The 10,884-nt window shown below is 39.4% G+C and overlaps 1 protein-coding gene across 4 annotated transcripts in view; it reads left to right on the top strand.

Annotated features, from left to right (window-relative positions):
• Positions 1-9,512: 9,512 nt before the first annotated feature.
• Positions 9,513-10,884, top strand: part of PPARG (peroxisome proliferator activated receptor gamma) — a 124,632-nt gene continuing 123,260 nt past the window's right edge. For 2 of the 4 annotated variants that reach the window (XM_033132701.1, XM_033132699.1), the window contains exon 1: positions 10,521-10,715. The gene's annotated coding sequence lies outside the window, so the exon portion shown is untranslated. Of the gene's footprint in view, positions 9,680-10,520; positions 10,716-10,884 lie in introns of those variants that run through there. The other 2 variants (XM_033132700.1, XM_033132697.1) reach the window with 2 other exon arrangements.

The following is a 10,884-nucleotide window of genomic DNA, read 5'->3' as shown; positions in this document are numbered from 1 at the left end:
ACTTTTTAATGATAGCCATTATCACAGGTGTGAGGTGGTATCTCACTGTGGTTTTGATTTGCATTTCTCTAATAATTATTTACATTGATCAACTTTTCATGTACTTGCTGGTCATTTGGATATCTTCTTTGGGAAAATTTCTATTTAGATCCTTTGTTCATTTTTATACAGATCGTTTTGATTTTTGCTATTAAGCTATATGAGTTCTTTATATATTTTGAATATTAACCCCTTATCAGATATATTATTTGCAAATCTCTTCTCTCATTCCATAGGTTGTCTTTTCATTTTATTGATGGTTTCCTTTACCGTGCAGAAACTTTTTAGTTTGATATAGTTCCATTTGTTATTTTTTGTTTGTTTGTTGTTGTAGTTGTTGTTGTTTTGCTTTTGTTGCCTTTGCCTGAGGAGACATGTCCAAGAAGATATTGTTGAGACGAATGTCAAAAGGTTTACTGCCTATGTTTTCTTCAAGGAGTTTTAGAATTTCAAGTTTTACATTTAAGTCTTTAATCTATTTTAAGTTTACTTTTGTATATGGTATAAGAAATTGGTCCTCTCTTCCTTTCTTTCTTCCTTCCTTCCTTCCTTCCTTCCTTCCTTCCTTCCTTCCTTCCTTCCTTCCTTCTTTCCTTCCTTCCTTCCTTCCTTCCTTTCATTCTTTTTGCATGTATCTGTCCAGTTTTCCTAACACCACTTATTGAAAGAACTGTCATTTCCCCATTTTATATTTTTGCCTCCTTTGTCATATATTAATTGACAGTATAAGTGAGGGTTTATTTCTGGGCTTTCTATGCTGTTCCATTGATCTGTGTCTGTTTTTGTGCCAGTACCATGCTGTTTTGATTATTGTAGATTTGTAGTATAGTTTGAAATCAGAGAGTGGGATACCTCCCATTTTGTTCTTTTTCCTCAAGATTGCTTTGGCTATTCAAGGTCTTTTGTGGTTCCATATAAATTTTAGGATAATTTGTTCTAGTTCTGAGAAGAACGTCCTGGGTATTTTGATAGGGATTACATTGAATCTGTATAATGCTTTGGGTAGTATGGACATTTTAACAATATTAATCTTTTCAATTCATTAGCACAGTATATCCTTCCATTTATTTGTGTCCTCTTCAATTTCTTTCTTCAATATTATAGTTTTCAGAGTACAGATCTTTCACCTCCTTGGTTAAATTTAGTCTGAGGCATTTTATTCTTTTTTTTGATGCAATTGTAACTGGTATTGTTTTCTTAATTTCTCCTTCTGATCTTGTATTATTAGTGTATAGAAATGTAACAGATTTCTGTATATTAACTTTGTATCTTGTAACATTACTGAAGTCATTTAGTTCTAATATGTTTTTGATGGAATCTCTAGGGTTTTCCGTATATAGTATCATGTTATCTGCAAATAGTGACACTTTTAGTTCTTTTTTTTCAATTTGGATGCTTTTTATTTCTTTTTCTTGTCTGATTGCTGTGTCAAGAACTTCCAATAGTATATTGAATAAAAGTGGTGAGAGGGGGTATCCTTGTCTTGTTCCTGATCTTAGAGGAAAAGCTTTCAGTTTTTTCACCATTGAGTATGATATTAGCTGTGGGTTTGTCATATATAGTCTTTATAATGTTCAAGTATGTTCCTTCTATACCCACTTTGTGGAGATTTTTTATCATAAAAGTATGTTGAATTTTGTCAAATGCTTTTTCTGCATCTATTTAAATGATCATATGATTTTTACCCTTGGTTGTGTTGATGTGACGTATCACATTGATTGATTTGAGGAATAAAATAATATTTTAAAAAATTCTGCATACTAGATAAAGGTATGTAGAAATTGACCTATTGAAATTTTACTGAGAGAATGAATAGATAGCTATAAGATATTAAAATCATAAAAATACTTTGGGGAAGAAAAAATATCCATGTGTGCTGGTAGGAAGAGTTGCTGTCAAGACATAATGTCGATAAATAAAGTATTACTCTTTGGTAATACATGTCTCCCCAACTCCCTCCCCCACTTCCTTCCACTACAGTACAAAACATTCTAAACATACAAATGCAATCCATAACTAACCTACCAGTTAGTCAAACACTTAAAATGCAGTAGAAATGCAAAACAGAAGGAAAAAGTCACCCTGTTCCGAAGTGTCACCTCCAGAAAGGGGATCCAAATTCCATGTTCTAGACGTATGAAAAATGCTCCCTTAGAAGTCAGTTCAAGGACCGGCAAGCTGAAGACTGGAAAGAAAGCTGTTGTGATGGCCATAGCAGCAAGGAATCTGTTGGTAGCTTAGTGCATATCCTTCAGGCATTTAAAAAATAGGTATCTAGATGCCTGAAAACCTCTTCTGTGAAAAAGAATAGGGGAAATTATGTTATTGAAAAACCATAGTGGGAACAGAACATTTGGAATGTTTCTAAAAGGCCAGTTCTTGAGCTATAGGCTCAAACTTCCCAGTCCTCAGACTCTGCTCAAAACAGAAATTGTGTATCAATAGTAGTTGTTCCATGTATCAAGAGCAAAGTTGGCACAGGGGTCCCATGTTCAAAACAAAATTATGTTCATAATAGCAGAAAGGCCTGTGGTTACCTAAGTGAGGCTCATTCAGTAGCTGAGCTTGGGGTTTACATAAATAAATACTAATCAACTTTGTAGACATAAATGTTGAAAATACAACTTATAAAGGTGATTGAATTTATGACATTCCTATTGTTTCAATAATAAAAATTTGTTGAGAGCCTGCCATTTGCCATATGTTAGGCATTAAATGAGCTAAGGCTACAAAGGTGAATTTAAAAAATCCCTATCTTAGCAGGTACATGGGAAATCTCTGTTCCTTCCTCTTAATTTTGCTGTGAACTTAAAGCTGCTCTAAAATAATAAAGTCTAAAAAAAATCGCTGCCTTCATGGAGTTTACATAGTACAGGGAGACAAACAATAAACAAATAAAAGTTTAAAATTTAATTTCAGGTAGTGATTCATGGTATGAGGAAAAATAAAACTGTTAAGGGAATAAAGAACAATAGTGATGGAAGACCTCTTGATGAGATGACACTTGAATTATTTACTTAATACCGTGTTTCCCCGAAAATAAGACCTAGCCAGACAATCAGCTCTAATGCATCTTTTGGAACAAAAATTAATATAAGACCCTGTATTATATTATATTATATTACATTACATTACATTATATCACATAAGACCCGGTCTTATATTATAGTAAAATAAGACCTGGTATTATATTATGTTATGTTATGTTATGTTATGTTATGTTATGTTATGTTATATTATATAAGACCCAGTCTTATATTATAGTAAAATAAGACCAGGTCTTATACTAATCTTTGCTCCAAAAGATGCATTAGAGCTGATGGCCCGGCTAGGTCTTATTTTCAGGGAAACATGTTAGTAGGCTTCAGTTTGCAAGTTGAACACTCAGCAATCAATCATTCAGTCAACACTGATTGCCCACTTATTTGGTTTCAGACATTGTAGTGCAGTAGTTCCTGGCACAAAAAGATCAATAAGCCATGGCCTCTACTGTCAATCTTAATGTTAATCTTACTAAGGGAAGAAAGACACTTCACCAACAACCTACACCGAACCATAACAAGTATCAGACCAGAAGACTGCACTAAGCGCAGAGGAACAAGCAGAAGCACTGAGGAGCACGCGTACTCCTGATGAGGTCTTCCAGAAGGGGAGTCGGGTTTTGCAATGCTCCCCAAACTTTACCACACAATACTCATTGTACAACCCAAATAGGGGGTAAAAGACAGTAAGAGAGTGCTGCCAGTGGCTGAAGGTGAGCCCCCCAGGGTTCTGCCAACCTAAGCCCCACTAGTTATCCCAAAGCTTAAGAGACCTCTATCTGCTAAAATCTGTTCTTGGTACAGGTACAGAGGTGTTGTGTTTTTGTTTTGGGGGAGTTGTTGTTGTTAACAACTGAAACTACCATAACTACCTTTTCCCAGCCCATTTCTCAGTTCCTAGCCCATTTCTCAGCCTGATCATATCAATGTCCTTAGGTCCTCTGGAACTCTGTAGCTGCAGACAGTGGTCATTTCAGCAATGAACACCTTTTACTACTCACCCATGAGAGACGTTGAGTTGACAAAATTTCAGTAGAGATACTTTTCTGATAAATCCAAAATCTCCCAGAGCAAATCATTCAAACCAACTTTTATTAGAGGACTGAAGAACAACATTTTAAAACAGTTTGAAAGTTTTATGATGAACTGTGTTTTGGGGATTTGCTTTAGAATTATATAGAAGAGAGGGAGATGGGAGAGGGTATAGGTGAAACAACGTTGGCCGTATACTGAAACTAGGTTATAGATACCGGGGTTGGGGGTCATTATACTATTCTATTTACTTCTGTATTTGTCTAACATTTTCCATCATAAAAAGTTTTTGTTTTTTAGTTTTATATGGCAGAGCCTAAGACCTATAAATTCACATGGGCATCCTGAGAAAACCATCCTTATAAGGGAATCTGGGGTTCATAGCTATTTCAAAATCTACTTATTAGAGTAGTGAATTTTTTTACATGGAAGAAAGACAGTGGAGTATTCATGTAGATTGATGGCTAAATATGATGCATATATGAAAAAAACCCTTCAATTTAGCATCCAAACTGGGCTTTAATATATTAGAGAATGACTGTCAGAAAAAAGCATTCTCAATGAGCTCCCCCAGTTGATATATAATATTTATTGAGTTCCTACTAGGAGCCTGACTTGGCATTTTCTCATGTTATTTCATTGATGAAATTATGAAAATATATTATATTTGCATGTTAGAGATGAGGAAACTAAGCCTCAGAGAGGGTGAGTCTCCTGCTCAAGGTCACAGTGAACAGAGATAAAGGTCAGGGCTCTCTCCATTCTACCAGTTCTTAATTAAAACAAAACTCTTGAAAGGAAAAGACAAACGGAAAGGACAACTTTCCTGTCCTGAAAACTATTCTGCTACCCCAAGGTGACTAGTTGTGTACTTGCTACCTCTTGATAGTCACAGGTCAATCTGGTGTGCAAAATTGGTCAATTTTTAGGGGAAAAGGTGGAGAAAATTGATAAAGCAGGTCTAAAGTCTCTCTTTTTTATTCCCTGAAAATCAGAAGTATTTTTGAACCTTTAATGATGTTTCAAACCCTTAAAATTTAACTAGTCTAACTCCAAACTACTCAAACTGCCAAGTGGAATTTCTTTGGAGTTAAATATCATTATTAATTTCATAGGAGTCCACAAATTATGAAAAATAAAATATTTTCAAAAATAAGCAGTTATTTCATTCAATGTTAAAGAAAAGTGTATTATTGAAGAAATGGCCTTAAAATTATGTTTCTTTTAATTTTTCCAAATTATCTGAAAGAGTGCTCTAAGTTGGAGTATTAAGAAAAAATACTAATTTAGTTATAGTCTCCATGTTTTTTATTTTGAACCAATACATAGCTGTATTATACTGTAGCCTAATGATTTATACATAATCAAGTATTAACTTTTATTAAGATGGTCCAGAGAAAAAATTTTTATTTACAGGCAAACACCAACAGAAATAGAATGCTGAGTTAAGCAGAGAGGTAGAGTGAAAAGATCAAGCAATTTGAAATCAGAAGAAATGGGTTACAAGCCTGGCTTTGGTACTTAAGACCTTCAAAATAAGAGACAAGTCATTTGGTGAGGGGCAAAATAAGAGGGGACAGAATAGGGAGAGGAGGAAAAGAGGACCTTAATAATATTTAAAGGTACAGGTAAAATTTCGTAACTAGATTTAAAAATCATGTGTGGGAACATAATAGAGTCATTCAAACAGTAGTGTATTTGTGAATGTCAATGTGTGTGTTTAACCTGTCCAGCATGTTGAACTGGTTATACTTTTTTAAATTTTAAATTAAAATCTTCTAAATCTCCTGAGAATTTACATTGTCTAAAGACTGATAAATGGTATCTCAGATAAAAAGGAGGAGCAAATGTCAGAGCCCCGATTGTACATGGCTGCTGTAGATAAGTGACTCGACTGGATGACTGGAAATACAACACATTAATTTTCCTAAATTCATCTGCAAAATGGTTAAATATCACTATTAATGCCAACATTATTTTGCTGAATCCTTGGGAAATAAAATTTTTGACATGATTTAAAATGTTTGCCTTAAAAAGTAATATACCAGAATTTTTAAATACCTGAGGTCTGTCAGTGGGACTAGTTTAAATATAGTGGGAGTAAAATGGGAATCAATTCATGTACGACCAACTCCCACTACCAGGCCTGTATTTCCTTCCCAATATAACAATCATAGTATGCAATTATGAACCTGGGAACAAAGGTCCCCTGGTTGGAAGAAAAGCAAATGTATTGGCAAATCTCAAATGAAATAAACAACTGAGCATTAATTACAAAAATTAAGTGCCATGGGACCAAACATCAATATTCTGAAGGAGTCCCTGTGGTTGGGGAAAACTGAACCAAGGCACAATCTTCTGTCCCTAGAAACTCCATATGGCTCAGACTGCATACGTATACTGTTGCAGAGCGGAGACCATGTGTTGTGTATCATTTTATCCCCAGCACTTAACAGAAGGTCTGGCACAAAATAAATACTCAATAAATGTTTGTGGAATGAATGAATCTGCAACTGTAGTTTATACAGTGTTATTCCAACTTCTTAAAATGTGGTTAAGAAACACATTTTACACCAACTCATGTTACACACAAATGCACATGCATGTATAACACAAACGTTATGAAGCAACACTTTCTTGAATTCGAGGTATGCTTTCTGATAGTTTCTGTTCTCTTTTGTTCCTCTTTATTTGACATAAAAAAAATGCTGGGTATGACCCATTAAACTGATTTAATAAGCCACCAATGGATCAAGGCCAATAGTTTAAAATACAGATTTATACATTTCAATTTATATGGCTTCTTATATTTATAGGCTTCAGTAACTATATATCACTTTTTTTTAAATGACAAAATTTTTGTATCTGGAAGGGAATTTAGAAAGTATTCAAACCAACTCTAAAATGTTGCACTGGTTATGAATTCCCTGCAGTGGGATTCCTTTTATCAGTGTTGTTTAATTCAAATTTCCCCCGCCGAAAGCAGATTGGCCCTACCTCACACCATACACAAACTTTAACTCAAAATGGATCACAGACCTAAATGTAAGAGTTAAACCTATAAAACTCTTAGAAGAACACCTAGGAATAAATTTCCATAGCTTTAGGTTACGCACTGATATGCCATTCAGAGAAAAAATAGATAAATTAGATTTCACCGAAACTGAAAACTCTTTTGCTTCAGAAAACTCTTGCTTTAGATGACTCCATGGAGAAAAAAAGAATTACAGGACGGAAGAAAATATTTGCAAATTAAATACCTGATAAGGGACTTGTATGTAGAATATACTATAAATAACTCTTATAAATTAGCAACAAAAAGACAAATAACCCAATTTAAAAATGGGCAAAGGATTTGAATAGATGTTTCTTCAGAGGATACACAAATGGCCAATAAGCACAAGAAAAGATGCTTGTATAACTAGTCATTAGGAAAATGCAAATCAAGACCATAATGAGATACCATTTCACACCCATTAAGTTAGCTAAAATAAAAAGACAACAGTGTTGACAGAGATACGGAGAAATTGAAACCTTCATACATTGCTGCTGGAAATGTAAAATGTTACAGCCACTTTGGAAAACAGACTGGCAGTTTTTTAAAAACTAAACATAAAGTTACCATATGACTCAGAAATTATGCAATGAGGTATATGCCCAAGAGAAATGAAAAATATATGCATACGAAATCTTGGACGTGAATGTTCATAGCTGCATTGTTCCTAATAGCCAAAGAGTGTAAACAACCCAAATATTCATCAACGGATGGATGAATAAACAGAATGTGATATATTCATACAGTAGAATAGCACTTGGCCATAAAAGGAATTGAAATACTGATACATGCTACTACTACATAGGTGAGCCTCAAAACATTGTGCTAAGTGAAAGAAGCCAGTCACAAAAGACCTTGTGTGATTCCATTTATATGAATTGTCCAAAATAGATAAGTCTATAGAGACAGAAATAAATGAGTGGTTGCCTAGGGTTAGGGGGGGAGTAGGAGGTTTCTTCTGGGGTGATGAAAATGTTCTAAAATTAGATGATAGTGATGGTGGAACAACTCTGTCAATAAAGTAAAAATCATTGCATTGTACATTTAAAATGTATAGTATTTAAATTTTAGATTTTGTATATTATATCTCAATAAAGCTGTTATTAAAAAAAAAAAAAGAGCAGATCGGAACTCTGGAATGATCAAGAAATAGGATGCATGCAGCACTTCCAGGCCTGAAGGTAGAATGCTGAGCCACCTCAACCTGACTACCTAAATTGCAGGCAAAGAAACAGCGTTTTTCAGTGGTCAATAAAATGGTTTTCTTTGAAGTCCCTATAATAGAATCGTGGCCCTTAGCCTCTTATTTTAGGGGATGAGTGGAAAGATACACACCTATTGATTTAAGCTCTGAACTTTCTTTGAAATGATACTCATCCTCACAAAAAATTCCTTCAAACTACAAATGAAGGCATTCTGCATTAGAGAGCAAAGAACTAGGTAGGCATCCCCAACAAATTAAGATGCTAAAGGACTAGAGAGCATCCTGGGCAAGTAATTGATACGGTTCTTGAAATCAGGGATTTTATTCTCCTTTGGGAGGGCCAGGCCGAGAACAGGATGTGTAGTAAATGCAATTGTTAGAAGGCAAAGAAAGTAAGGCCTCAGGTCCGGAAGACCAGAGGCTTTCTGATTGGGCATCTGTCAACCCCCCTTTGAATGGGTCCTGATGGAGAAAGCAGCAGGAGAAGACGCTGCCCACGGTCTACCCTGCAGATTTATGACGCAGCATGCCCCTGACTACTTCTCAAACTTGAAAACTTGACGTCCCCACACCTAGCGTCTCACCGCTACCCCATGTGTCCGAGTCCCTTCGTGTAAGGAACACTGTTAAAATAATTCAAGAAATTATGTTAATGAGTTTAAGAAATACTTTTAATGATTAAAGCTAAAACTCTGTCACGTTGACTAATGAATACCAGTTTGAATTACAAATGAAAAAGGGGGGCTCTGAAAGTGTGCAGCACCATTAGGATATCAGATAAAAACCAGGTGATCGTAAGTATGCTTTTAACTACTTTTTGTCAAGAATGTCATGGAAAAGAGCAATTGCGGGGCGAGTGGGAATCTCGCAGAGCACTCTGCGAAAGGCGAGACACACTGGCCTGGAGAGGGCGGGCGGGCTCCAGAACCCCACATCCCGGGCTCTACTCTAACGTGACCCGGGGCATCTTTCTGAGCTTCGCCCGGGGCCCTTCTCTGTAAAATGGGACCATTCGGGGCCGCCTCCCAGCGGTGATTGTGAGGAACAAACCGGGCTGGGCGCCGAGTAGGCGCTCAGAAAAGGCAGCCTCGGAGGCGAGGGGCCCTACTGTGCGCCAGGGCGCGGGTGCCGCGGGCCGCTCCCTCCCCGCTCGCCCGCCGCCCACACCCCGCGCCCGCCCCTGGCCCCGCTCGGCCTCGGGCAGGCGGAGCCGACCGCACTCCAGGCCCCTGCGGAGCAGCCGCCTGGGGCGCTCGGTCAGCCGCCGGGACACTAGAGCGGGGCGCCACGCCGCCGCCGCCGCCGCAGGTCAGAATCAGGGTGCCCGGGGGCGCTCCGGCCCACGGGGCCTCGGGGCGGGAGATGCGGGGCGAGGGGAATCGGGGGAAGGCGGCGCGCAGAGGGGTCCGGGACCGAGGAGGGTCTATCTATGCTGAGAGCTGGCGGGGGCTGAGGGCTCGCTCAGAGGGGACCCGGACGGACTGAAGGGTCGCCGCTGAAGGGGTCTCTGGCTGAGGGGTCGTGGGCAGAGGGGTCACGGTCCGCGGGGACAGGGGCTGACAGGTCCGGAGCTGAGGACTGAGCCCCGAGAAGTCCCGGCGCAGCGCGAGCAAACGCGGCGGTGGAGGGCAAGGGCTGCACGCGAGGCGCGCCAGAGAGCGGCGGTCCAGCCCCAGGAGACGCGAGCCCTCGAGTCCTGCGCTGCCCTGGGTGGAGGTCCTAGAGGACCCGGGACCTCCGATCACCGGAGGAGGTGCTCAGGCTTCCGGGAGCGGCTCGCGGGGGACATTGGGGTAGAAACGCGGGATCCCGTGCGTGGCCGTCTGGCGGCCGTGGAGTCCTCTTGCTGGGTCTGCAGAACCCAGGCGGCGATCGCTGTGTAGGGTCGTAGTGACAGTTAAGCGAGGGACGCCCTTGGAGTCACCCAGCCCGGTGCCCTTAAGCTCTCTGCTGACTCTGAGCCGAGTGGAGGGGTGGGGGTGTGGGCTGGAGCCCCCAGGGTCGTCGGGGATGGAAAGTGCGGCTCCCTCTCATCCCCTGTTGGGAAAGCGAGTGTTAGCGTGTTGCAGGCCCCCACTCGTCCGCACAAGCTTTACTACTGCACTTGTAGCCTAACCGAGGTAGGTAATCATGGTCCCTCAGTGTAGGGGGTGCAAGGTGGGTGTGTAGTCGTGGTACTTTATGCCTTGGTATTTGGGGAGGAGCCTAAGGTAAGGAGGCAGAAACTGGGAGTAACCTATCTGCTGCTTTTATATAAGGTCAGTTAGGTAAAGAAGGGGCCTTTACCTCTGCTGGTGAATCAGAAGGCTGCATTTCTAAATTCTTCTTAACTCCCAGTGCTTAGGTGAGTCGGCTCACTGTAACTGCATTTTGCTGAAATGTTTTGGTGATGTATCCAAAATGTGCAAGATAACGTTGATGGTTAATTACATTATAGCGTTATTATTTTGCTGTGCTCTTGCTTTACGGTGAGAATCTAATTCACTTGAGTTTGAGGATAATGGTTGGAAAAA

The sequence above is a fragment of the Rhinolophus ferrumequinum genome, chromosome 17, assembly GCF_004115265.2.
Source record: "Rhinolophus ferrumequinum isolate MPI-CBG mRhiFer1 chromosome 17, mRhiFer1_v1.p, whole genome shotgun sequence".
Lineage (NCBI taxonomy): Eukaryota > Metazoa > Chordata > Mammalia > Chiroptera > Rhinolophidae > Rhinolophus > Rhinolophus ferrumequinum.
This window is presented reverse-complemented; position numbering and strand designations above follow the sequence as displayed.